The sequence below is a fragment of the Pan troglodytes genome, chromosome 6 (genome assembly GCF_028858775.2).
Source record: "Pan troglodytes isolate AG18354 chromosome 6, NHGRI_mPanTro3-v2.0_pri, whole genome shotgun sequence".
Lineage (NCBI taxonomy): Eukaryota > Metazoa > Chordata > Mammalia > Primates > Hominidae > Pan > Pan troglodytes.
This window is the reverse complement of record NC_072404.2, coordinates 155,559,130-155,571,876: the sequence shown is the minus strand read 5'-3', so window position 1 is coordinate 155,571,876 and position 12,747 is coordinate 155,559,130. Positions and strand designations below refer to the sequence as shown.

At 44.6% G+C, this 12,747-nt stretch overlaps 1 non-coding gene across 1 annotated transcript; it reads left to right on the top strand.

The window, feature by feature from the left end:
* The first annotated feature begins 668 nt into the window (after positions 1–668).
* On the top strand, positions 669–777 carry LOC112209835 (U6 spliceosomal RNA). The gene has a single exon (XR_002944837.1). It is a non-coding gene; the product is annotated as a U6 spliceosomal RNA (small nuclear RNA).
* Positions 778–12,747: the final 11,970 nt, after the last annotated feature.

Below are 12,747 nucleotides of genomic sequence, written 5' to 3'. Positions count from 1 at the left end.
GAAAGGGAGTGCACCTCGCTTCAATTACAGTAAGGAACTGACAACTGGCACAGAGACCCTTAGAATAGAACAGGAGGAGGGACAGTGACAAGTACCTTTGTCACACCTCATCTCAGGTGGCATTGCAGCTGTGCTGAGCAGCAGGGCCTGCCTGGCTCCTCTGCCTTGTCCCCTGGCCAGGTTGAGCCCTTGGATGGACACACTGACCTCTGATACGCTTTCCTTCCTGCTCTTGTCCTGTCCCTTGCCTTGGCCAGGCGAGGGCCCATGCAGAGCCACAGCTCCAGGTTGCCTTCGCCCGCACCTGTGCCGCTTTGCTGAAGCCTAACGTCTCAAGCTAGTAAGACACTCTCTGAGACCCACTGTGCTAAAGGTTCTGGGTCAGCAGTTGGTGGGGATTCTGAGTGCTCCGTGGCCCTCAGCTCCTGATTTTCAGCAATCTAGAAAGACGAGGAATCCCAAGCCAGGATGACGCTCCTCTGCAGCCCCGTTTATTATGCCGGCATCCCTGTGCCAGCTAGGACGTTAGATATGGGCATTACAGGTGTAACTGGTAATCCTGTCTGGGGAGGCCCCGATTTTATCAAGAGCAAGTGCATTGTGGGGGATACATACAGTTGGAAGAGCAAGTCTTTCCCTCAACACCTTTATCATCTAACGTGAAACAAGTGCTTGCTTTGACAGCACATATACTAAAAAATTGGAATGATACAGAGAAGATTAGCATGGCCCCTGTGCAAGGATGACATGCAAATTCATGAAGCATTCCATTAAAAATTTAAAATAATGTGAAACAAAATGAAAACAGAACCACTGATCCTTTGTTATGTAAATGACCCATCCTTAGTACTGGGTTCTGTGGGTGCTCCTTCCCCCAGCTGCTGGAGACATGGGTGGCTGATGGCTGCTCTTAGTTGAGTCCCTTTCCAGGAATTGCCCTCCTTGCTCAAGGTCACCCCTTTCCCCCAGGGCAGCCCATGTTAAGGACTAGTCAATGCCCAGGTGTGGTCCCCTAGCTCCAATTCAGGGCAGCTCTGAAGGGCCATCCCAGCTCCAGAGCTCCCTGTGGGATCCTGGGATCGACTGAGGCTCCTCCCTCTGCCCCACCTGTTCCCTTCACTCCCCATCAGTGACAGATCCTGGGGCCATGCTCTGCATCCAGTCTCATCTAAGAATCTGTTTCCTCTGGGAACTCAAGAAATCTATTTGTCCCTAAATCTGGGGATGCTAGTGCAGAGGATCAATGCTTCTGGAAGTCCACGCAGTGTTCACATGGAGAAAGAAGTGAATCTGACAGTAAAAGAGTCTGACTTCTTTTCCCACCCTCTCTGCACTGGCTCCCTGCTTCTGGAACCAGGGAGCCCACTCAGAGGGCCTGCAGCTTTGACCCCGCCTATCTGCTCATCCCCCTTCCACCCGTACTTGGCATTTCCACACCACCTCATGTCCCTTCACACATCCTTCCTTGTCTTAACTAATCTCTAAGCTGTGACCTTTTGTCAGTCCCGTAAAAGTCACTGGGTAGATACCATCTTCAAGAAGAGATAAAAAGAGGCCAGGTGCCATGGCTTATACCTGTAATCCCAGCACTTTGGGAGGCCAAGGTGGGAGGACTACCTGAGCTCAGGAGTTCAAGACCATCCTGGGCAATATAGTGAGACCCTGTCTCCACTAAAAGTTAAAAAAATTAGCTGAGTGTGGTGACTCACACCTGTGGTCCCAGCTACTCAGGAGGCAGAGGCGGGAGGATCACTTGAACCCAGGAGGTTGAGGCTGCAGTAAGCTGTGATTGTGACACTGCGCTCTAGCCTGGGTGAGACAGTGAGACCCTGTCTCAAAAACAAAAACAAGGCCACATAAGGTGGCTCACGCCTGTAATCCCAGCACTCTGGGAGGCTGAGGCAGGCAGGTCACCTGAGGTCAGGAGTTTGACATCAGCCTGGCCAACGTGAGAAAACCCCATCCCTACTAAAAATACAGAAAATTAGCTGGGTGTGGTGGTGCACACCTGTAATCCCAGCTACTTGGGAGGTATGAGAATCTTGAACCTAGGAGGCGGAGTTTGCAGTAAGCTGAGATCGTGCCACTGCACTGCAGCTTGGGTGACACAGCGAGACTCTGTCTCAAAAACAAAAACAAAACGACAACAACAAAAGAGATAAAAATAAAAGAACGTCTGGAAGAAAAATGACACTGAAACTCTGTGTTGAATCTTGGTAGTGATCCCCGATTAAGATGCTGTGGGAGTTAATTACAAGCAAATAAACTCTTTAAAGTTAAACATGAAGTTCCCTAAGGAGTTCTGGATGTAAGAACCATTGTCCTTAATAAGAATGACTTGTAGGTCCAACGTAGGGAACTCACTGAAGGTGATCAGGATAATTCTTAGTTATTCTAATGGCATAATTCCATTTTGTTGGGCAAATAGTAGGCATGCAACATATACTGAGAGAGGAAATGGGTGGGTGAAGCTGAACATTTCTGTCAGATGTTTCTTAATGAATAACACAGATGATATCAGCTAATTTTGAGATTGTAAAGTTATTCCTACCATGTTCGGGTGAGACTTTTGCAAGCAGTGGCTCCTAATCACTTCCAAGTCCCCTAGGTCCTACAGAATATGAAAAATAAAGGTATCTTTGGAAGATGTATGTTAGCTCAAATGTGTCCTGAAAGTTCCTGACCCTCCCAGTAATTAGTTTCTTCTCCCTTTGGAAGGGCACTATCCCTGAGCACCCTCCTCTCTAAAGGTCGAGCATGGCTCAGTCCACTCGCCTCTCTACAAGCCTCTGTCCACCCAGTGAACTCCACCAGGGCAGGGACCACGTGTCTTTATGTCCCTGACCACGGGGCCTGGCACCCTGGAGGTACCTCATAAATATTTATTGAGTGACCAAATAAATTAGATGGCATGGGAATAATGGTGATTAATTTTAATTTGGATAAAACGACATTCTTCCAAAATTCTTGAAAGTGATCAAAATGAAACAGAAAGGCAGGCATCTATGCCAGTGGCAGCACACAAAACAAAACTGATTAGACAAGTGGAAAAAAAGATGTTTTCGGTGAATCTGGGTTCATTTTATTCTCATCTTCTTTTCTGGAAACTGGGGCTTTCTGTATCTTTTTGACAGAGTGGAGGGCACTGAGTACAAAGAGCATAATGACTTTCTTTGTTTTACCGTAAGGCTGACTTTTCCCCCCAGCTTTTAGATTTTGCCTGATTCTCATAAATAGGCAAAAACTGACAGCTTAGATTCCCTCAACATCTTAGCTGTAGCTCCATTTACAAGAATTCAAAATGTATAACAGTAAGTCAACAGTAAACTCAACTGATTGATTTAGAGTTAATGCTTAGGTAAGACAGGTTTTTATATTCATTATATAATATCTTCTATGAGCAAGTTATATACCTTTTAATGCTTCCAAATATCAAAGTAATTTCAAAAGGGCATTCATGTATATTTCACATTTAATATATTTTAATTCCCCATGTTTCTCACTTCCCTTTTTTCCCCCCAGAAACGTCTGTTTCATCATGGCTTCAACTTTTTGTAACAATCGAAAACCCTGGCCCTCATAATTTATTTAAATAAAATCAAATATGCAAAGAAAAAGTTCTGGAAAAGAAAATAATAATAGCTAACATTTACTAACATTATTGAGATTTACTGAGTACCAGAGATATTCTAAACATTTCACTCCTTTCTTTTTTTTTTCTTTTTTTTGAGATGGAGTCTCGCTCTGTCTCGCAGTAGTACAATCTTGGCTCACTCACTGCAACCTCCACCTCACAGGTTCAAGTGATCCTCCTGCCTCAGCCTTCCAAATAGCTGGGACTGCAGGTGCATACCACCACACCCGGCTAACTTTTTGTATTTTTATTAGAGACGGGGTTTCACCACGTTGGCCAGGCTGGTCTCAAACTCCTGACCTCAAGTGATCTGCCAACCTTGGCCTCCCAAAGTGCTGGGATTACAGACGTGAGCCACTGCATCCGGCCATAACTCCTTACCTCATTGAATCTTCACAACAACTTCCTGAGGTAGATGCTATTAAATTCAGCCCCACCTTGCAGGTGAGGCTTTTGCCCAAGGTCATGCTGGTATTAGGTGGTGGAGCTGGGATGAGAACTCTAGTCTGTAACACAGAGCCTGTGCACTTAAATACACCAGGGTCCTACCTGCCTCCCATGAGATAAGAGGGGGACAGGAGTTCTTGCTTTATCTCTGTTACTAAGAACTCAGATCTTATTATTGCCTGTAAGATTTTCTCCTGTGTTTGGCTGAGCCTGTTTGATCTGAGGCTGCTTGGCTGTGTTCATCCTCTGTGTTCAATGTAAAAGAAGAATCTGCTGCTTTCTCTTCTCTCTTTCTTTCTCTCTTTTGTATTTTGTTGCTATATATTTTTAGGCTTTTTTATTGGATTCTCATCAAAAGAATATTTCTTTTACTTCTGCTTGGTAGACACTTGAACTTCCTTCCATCCCCGACCCTCCCCTACTACTCAGAGAGCGCCACCAAAAGCAATCGAGAGGTCAGAGGTCAATGGCAGGAATGAAAAGACACCAGCTTGGTCACCTAAACAATAGTTGTAGGTCAGATAATTGAAAACTGAAAGGATAATAAAAACTTCTGCATCTGTGAACCAATTAATTAGGCCCCTGTATCCCTGTGGAATGCGTGCCAAACATCTCAGATTTGGTGTGGGCAGAGCTGACAAAATGCTTTGCTAAGGTAAAACCACCACAGAAAGGCAGAGCTTTCCAGAAAAAGACTTGGCATCTCAGAGACCTTCTATTATCTTATTCATGTATCTCATTCACTATTCCAACAAATATTCGTGGTCTGCCTGCTGTGAGCAGGGCACAAGGAGGAGGGAGTGAAAGGCATTTTACCTATGAAGTCAGGGGACTCTAAAGATGGCCCTTTCTCCACTGGGGTAAATGGAGCATGACCTTAGCGAGGCTGGGTGCACCCTGTCACCTGTTCTCCCTCTTTCCATCAGCCATTCAAACCTGACTCGCTCAGCGTGCAATCAGACACCCTCTCTACCTGCCTTTCCTGGACAAAGAGTAAATTTTGTTCTGGAAAGAGAGGCATTGTGCCCTGCCAACTTAGGGCAACCCACATGCCAAAAGTTAATGAGGTTTGGGCTCTGTATTTAGACTTTGGTTGTCCAAACTCCTTAAGTAACCTCCCGCAGAGGGGTTTCCTTATTAAGCAGCTGTCTCTACCTGCTAAACAGCCATTTGTTTCCTGCCTAAGAGTTAAGGGGACTTTCAGCATTCCTGTGCATGATACCTGACTCTTTAGCACCAATTCACTGGTATTCATTCAACAGTGTTTACTGAGTAAATAATAATAATAAATATATTCATATGTGTATTCGTAAGAAGAGCAATGTACTTATAAAGAGAGGAAGATCATACAGCAGAAGATGGAAGGTTATGTGTGAACTGTTTTTTTCTTTGTATTTCTCTGTAGTTAAAAAGTTTTTTGTGCCAGATTAATTTTAAAATTAGAAATAAAAATGTTATTTTATTTTATTTTTTGAGACAGGTTCTTGCTCTGTCACCCAGGCTGGAGTGCAGTAATGTGATCATGGCTCAATGAAGCCTCAAACTCCTGGGCTCAGGTGATCCTCCCGCCTCAGCCTCCCAAGTAGCTGGGACTGCAGGTGTGCACCACCACACCCAGCTAAAATGCTATTTTATAGTATTATTGATCACTTAGATGAACAAAGCATGTTTCATAGTATTATGTATAGATATACTTCTGCTTCTAGCCATAACTGAGAAGCAGGGACCAGATTTTCCCTCCCACCTAAAACGATTTAAAAACCAGACAAAATATATGAAAGAACTGTTTTCAGACATTGTACAACAGGCAATGCAGGACCATGAAAACTGAAAAAATGGAAACATATGAGGGGATTACTACCTGGAGAGAGTTTTTGGTTCTTAGTACAGGCAGGAGGAACCCAAATGGAGCCCATTGGTGTCCTTGAGTTGAGGAAGAATACTTCAGGGTTTGGGAAAGCCAAGGTGGCTGGAATTTGCAGGGTGGAGTAATGGAGAGGAGAAAATGTCATGCACACACACATATAGAGAAAGAGAAAGAAAACTGAAGATCTGTAGAGGGCTCCTCATGAGTTCTTCATCTGAGTATTAATCGGTGATTGTTTATGAGGAAACAACCAGGGGCTGGGAAAAGAATTACTCAAAAAGAACAGCAGGAACAACCACCACAGCCCACATAGCGCTGGGAATAGTTTCTGCTCTTGCCAACCAGAGTAGAAATACAGGCCTCTGAGTAGAGTTCTCAAAAAGGTATTATCTCAGCACAGGGACCAAGTCAGGTCCAGCTGAGATAACAGCTGCCCTGAACCCCTTGAACAAAGCTTCAAATCCAGCCTAGAAAAGATCAAACTCTTTCTGAGTAATTTAACTGCATCTCATAGCAAAGTGCAAAAATATTTAAAGAAACACAAAAACTCCAGCACCCAAGAAGGTAAAACTGACAGTGTCTAGCATCCAGGCAAAAATTACCAGGTAAGTGAAAAAGCAGGAAAAGATAGCCCATAATGAGGAGAAAAATCAATCAATAGAAACAGACTCAGAAATGACACAGATGATATAATTTGTAGACAAGAATATTAAAACAGCTATTATACTCCCAGTGTTCAAGACCATAGAGAAGAATATGAGCTTGATAAAGATAAACATGGAAGCTATAAAAATGACCCAAATTGAACTTTCAGAGATGAAAAACATGATGTCTGGGATGAAATGATTATGTAGGAATAGAAAAATTAATTAGGATTTTCTGTCCTTAAGGGCCAAAAACAATACAGTAGCACAGACAGACACATTACCTGCCGAGACCAGCTCGGTCAGGGAGACCCTAACCCAGCAGTGCTAGAGGAATTAAAGACACACACACAGAAATACAGAGGTGTGAAGTGGGAAATCAGGGGTCTCACAGCCTTCAGAGCTGAAAGCCCCGAACAGAGATTTACCCACATATTTATTAACAGCAAGCCAGTCATTAGCATTGCTTCTATAGGTATTAAATTAACTATAAGTATCCCTTATGGGAAACAAAGGGATGGGCCCAATTAAAGGAATAGGTTGGGCTAGTTAACTGCAGCAGGAGCATTTCCTTAAGGCACAGTTTGCTCATGCTATTGTTTGTGGCTTAAGAATGCCTTTAAGGGGTTTTCCCACCCTGGTCTGGCCGGGTGTTCCTTGCCCTCATTCCCGTAAACCCACAACCTTCCAGCGTGGGCGTTAGGGCCATTGTGAACATGTTACAGTGCTGCAGAGATTTTTGTTTATGGCCAGTTTTGGGGCCAGTTTATGGCCAGATTTTGGGGGGCCTGCTCCCAACAATTACCCATAATAATAAGCATAAGAAGAGAAGCGCTAGGAAAGAAGCCTCACTAACTCTTCCAGCTGAAGAGAAGTTAAATAGGGCTTCACGGAGAAGCTAGCATTTGAGTTTGACCTTAAGGGCTTTCAATCAACAGAGATGGGGAGCAGTGTGGGCATTTCCTATGGACAGATTCACATAGGCAAAGCACAGAAAGGGAGAAACCCAGAGCAGGTCAATTGGACTAGTAGGTGAAGAGATTCATGTCTGGCAGCAGTGGGAGAGCAGGTTGAAAAATAATGCTAGCCACCATTTATTGAGCAATTACAATATGCCAGGCATTGCTCTAACTGCTTTATCTACATATGCTTGCCTATCCTCAGCAATGTTATTGTTCAGCCTCATTTTGCAGCTAAGGAAACTGAGGCCCAGAGAAGTTAGATAATTTGCTCAAAAACACACTACTAGAAAGTGCAGTCTGGCTCTAGAGTTCAAGCCCAAGCTCTTAGGCACTATATTCTGCTTCCAATGCTGCTGATCAAATAGATGTGAGCCGGATTTATTTGTAATTTTTTGTTGTTTTTGTTGTTGTCGCTGCTTCTGCTGGGGGAGATTGAATACTAGGCTTAGGAAGTAAATTTTATTCTGGGAGGATGGGGTCCCACTGAAGTGTCATGGGTAGGGCACAGCAGATCTGTGAGGTGCTTTGGGAGAGTTCTTTGAGCTCAATTGGAGGAGGGAAAGGCTTAAATTCGGGAAACAATGCTGGGGGGTGGGGACTGCAAGAATCCAGGTGAATGGCAGGGAAGGCCAGAGCTAGAGGAGTGCAAGGGATGGGAGAAAGGGGATGGATGATAAAGCAATTTTAAAGAAAGAATTCATCTTCTGCATATGACTGGGATGAGGGTGTTGCCCAGGTCAGCAAGGCCTACATAAGAGTCAGAAAAGACGGAAGGTTGATGCCCTGTGACTAGAAGACGAGAGATGCTTGCCACGGGATTAAGGAAGTGGAGCAGCCTCAGTTAGGGGCAAAGATGAAGACTCTGAGGCTGGCGGGAAGAGTTTGAGGGGCTGAGAGCAAAGCTCTGGGGGCAGTGGGAATGGAGCTGGGAAGTGGGGGATTTGGGCGTCATCAGCAGCACCAAGTAGAGGCTTTGAGGGTAGAGGAGGAGGTCTTCAGTGTTGAGAAAGTGGAAATAAAAAGGAATCAGGAAAGATGCAACAAAGGGGAAGACGATGCAGTGAAAGGGCCGAGCAGACATTAGCTGGTGGAATTACAAGGGAAACCAGGGGTGCCTCCTCACGTGAAGAAGAATTCTCAAAGAGAATGAATGGGTTGCTGTCGCTGTCCAGTGCTGCAGAGAGGAAGCTGAAGGAAGCCAGGCACAAGGCCCCAGGAAGCCATTGGTGCCATTTGGGGAGCCATCTCAGTGATGTCCCTAGCGGTGAAGGATTAGAGAGTGAAGGAGAATGAGAAAACTGGAAGCACCAAAATTCCTCCAGGGAAGAAATGGGGAGGCTAGGTCTGTTCCTTTAGGAGTAATAGGCTCAGAGACAGCTTATTTAGAATTTATTTAGTTTTGGTTGTCATTTTCTCCAGGGCAAACATTTATCTAGCTGTTACTGCCATTGGACACTCTGCTGGGCAATGCACCGGGAATCCTGAGCTTGTAGGAAGAGGCAGACAGGCGTCTGGCCAGAATCATTGGTTCACGCCTGTCATCCCAGCATGTTGGGAGGCAAAGACGGGAGGATCACTTGAGGCCAGGAGTTCAAGACCACCCTGGGCAACATAGCGAGACCCCTGTCTCTAAAAAAAGTTTTTTTTTTTTTTTTTTTTTGAGACAGAGTCTCACTCTGTCACCCAGGCTGGAGTGCAATGGCACCATCATGGCTCACTGCAACTTCCACCTCCTGTGTTCAAGCAATTATCTTGCCTCAGCCTCCTGAGTAGCTGAGATTACGGGTGTCTGCCACCATGCCTGGCTAATTTTTGTATTTCTGGTAGAGATGGGGTTTCACCATATTGGCCAGGCTGGTCTCGAACTCCTGACCTCCAGTGAACTGCCCACCTCAGCCTCCCAAAGTGTTGGGATTATAAGCGTGAGCCATTGCACCCGGCCAAAATTGGTTTTGTAATTAGCAGGGCATGGTGGTGCATGCCTGTAGTCCTCAGCCTGGGCAACAGAGCAAGACCCCGTCTCAAAAAAAAAAAAAAAAGGAGTTCATGGGGAGCAGGAGATAAAAGGAACACAAGCAAGGAAAAGGGATATGAGATAGAGAGGGAGGGAGTTGTAAAATCACAGGTAGAGGGTTAGGCTGTTGCTTCTGAGAACAGAAAAGAAAAGACTGCAGGACAAGGCTCTCAGAGTGGATGAGGAAGGGCCTCCATTGGTCCTATGGGCTGTGAGGGTCTCTAGGAAGCCTTTCCCGCCTACTGGCCTCACCCTAGGACTGTTGATGGAGTCCTAAGCACTGCTCGCTGGATGTATGGCTGTGCTCTGCGTGAATGAATGACGTCACCCATTCAGCGCAGCCTGCTCCACATGTGATGTTTGTTGTTCTCGGGAGAGAGGGCGGTATCCAGCCCTAAGGTATTCCAGGGTGCAAGGAAAAGGCATGTCTGGGGCTGGAAAGAACTTGTCATTGCAAAATTTTCCTTGGGACGTGGAATTAAAAACTTTTGTCATTGACAAGGGTTTGCTCCTAATTTTCCAGAATGACTCAAATGTTTGCTTCAGACAATGACAGAGTGTATCTTGCTTGAATCATTGGATTTCTGTTATTTTTGTAAGATGTGGGTGGGCAATATGACTCAGTATTTTTTCCAAGAGATGTGAAAATTATATTGCCTGTTTTGGATCATTTCATACTGAGACCTGGAACATTTTTCTCAAATTTTAAATCTTGGAGCTTGGGGAATTTTTGTTTTTGTTTTGTCTTTCAATCATATCAGATATTTTCCAGATAAAATTTTAAAGGAAAATTACTTAGCAATAGCTCTAAGTTATGAAGTATATTTTGAATGATAATTTATTTTTACATTGTTAAAATAAAAGATGTGTTAAAGCTGGTGGTGTGTTTGCCATCCTAACAGTGAAAATATTAGAGAACGTGGGATTACGTGGAGACTCGAAAGTCATCTAATTCAAAACTTTATCTGGTGTGTGAATGAATATCCTCATTCTAGTTTTCCAGCTTAAATCTGCTTCCCCGCAGCTTCCAAACCTGGGTTCCAGGCCTGACCCTTATTCTATGTGAACCCCTGTGGAATAATTCTGTAGCTGAATGATCATTTTTGAGATACAGCTGTATTTTCCTTTTTGATAAGTCAGCAAGGATTCTTTTCCAGCAGTTTTTTTGGGTTGTTTTTGTGTTTGTTTGCTATTAGTGCTAGGACAAGAGACTGGGGCTTAATGTCTCTAAGAAGGACAGGGCACATAGGAAAAAGAAAGATGAGGCCAGATATGGTGTCTCACACCTGTAATCCCAGCCCTTTGGAAGGCTGAGGTGGGTGGAGCACTTGAGGTTAGGAGTTGGACACCAGCCTAGGCAAAATGGCAAAACCCCATCTCTATTATTAATATAAACACAAAAAATTAGTCGGGCATGGTGGCACAGGCCTGTAATCCCGGCTACTCAGGAGACTGAGGCATGAGAATCACTTGAACCCAGTAGATGGAGGCTGCAGTGAGCCGAGATTGCACCACTGCACTCCAGCCTGGGTGACAGAGTGAGACTCCACTTCAAAAAAAAAAAAAAAGATGAGCCTAAGGGTATAATTCTTTTCTGATAGGTTTTAGTTGATAATGGTATTGTGGTCATGTTTAGAAAATAGTTCTTATCGGGCCAGGCACAGTGACTCACACCTGTCATCTCAGCACTTTGGGAGGCCGAGGCAGGTGGGTCACTTGAGGTCAGGAGTTCGAGAACAGCCTGGCCAACATGGTGAAACCCTGTCTCTACTAAAAATACAAAAGTAGCTGGGTGTGGTGGCGCACACCTGTAATCCCAGCTACTCATGAGGCTGAGGCAAGAGAAACGCTTGAACTCAGGAGGCAGAGGCTGAAGTGAGCCAAGATCGCACCGCTGCACTCTAGCCTAGGCGACAGAGCGAGACTCTATTTCAAAAAAAGAAAAAAAGAAAGACGAGCCCAAGGATGTAATTCTTTTCCAATAAGAAGCCTGGAAGAGAAAATGCAAGGTCCTTGCTCTGTACGTTTATTGGTTTATTGAGCCTGCCAGAGTGAGCATAGAGAAGCCACCCACCCCACTTTTCCCCCAACCCTTGGGTTCAACCCCAGGTAGGAGTCATTGAGGGGCAGTGGAAACAGCCAGAGAGTTCTAGAGCAGAGGCAGAGGTACCACCAAGCTAATGAAGCTTAGGTTTCAGGGCCTCTCACTTGCTGGGGCTTCTTCCAGTGTTCTAGGAGGGGTCCCAGCAACGAGGTTACATAATCTCATTTAAAAGGCAGCTTAACCGCCATTGGCTAAAATGGCTCTCTCCTTCCAGTCTGACTTACTCTCCATCACATTTATCCTCCTCTTAGCACTGAACAAGTGGCCATAGGCACTGTGGGCATCCAGCTAAGGAAATTCGAGTTGGGTTTCATTTTGTTTGGGTTTTGTGGAATGTATTTATATAGATTGTTGTTAAATCTGTGTATAGTTATGTTATGGCTAGCTGTCCTGGAGCAGGAATGACTACGAGGCAGTGGTACACTAGTAAATGTTTCACAACCAGATCTATAGTGTTTGCTAATTTCCATGGTGTAAGTACTTCCACTGTGGCCTATTCCAAGCTGTCCGTGGCCACTGAATATGAAGTTGGGAAGAGCAGCACACCAGGGTATATAGTATTTCACCACATGAATCCCATAGAATGTAAATAACCCCAAAAGCATAGTGACAGTAAAATGTAGTGAAATAACTGGGAAGAGATGAGTTTTGAGTATTTGTTATCTTCATTTTTAGTATTACTTATTTAATTTTAAGTTTACAAAATTTAATTAATAATGGCTATGTTTAACAACTGCCTCCCAAAATTTCTGAAAAGCTAACAATGGGCCCTCATGAGCTAGAACGAGCCAACTCTGGCACACCTCTGTAAGCCAGGACCCCTCCTGCCCACTGTGGGATTCACCCATGACATGAAAGTGGAGGGCAAGAGTTTGTAATTAGAGCTAGTAATGAGTCATTAGAAATGAAGTATGTGACCAATGAAGCAGGAGCAAGTTTTTAAATGTACAGAGCCAGAAGCTCACCTGTGGGAAGTCCTTTCAAGCATCAGGTATGGACATGTGTACACAGAGGGTTTGATTCTCGTCGGTGCCTAATCAAATGGAAGTTCTTGCCCATCAAGATTTTGCTTGAT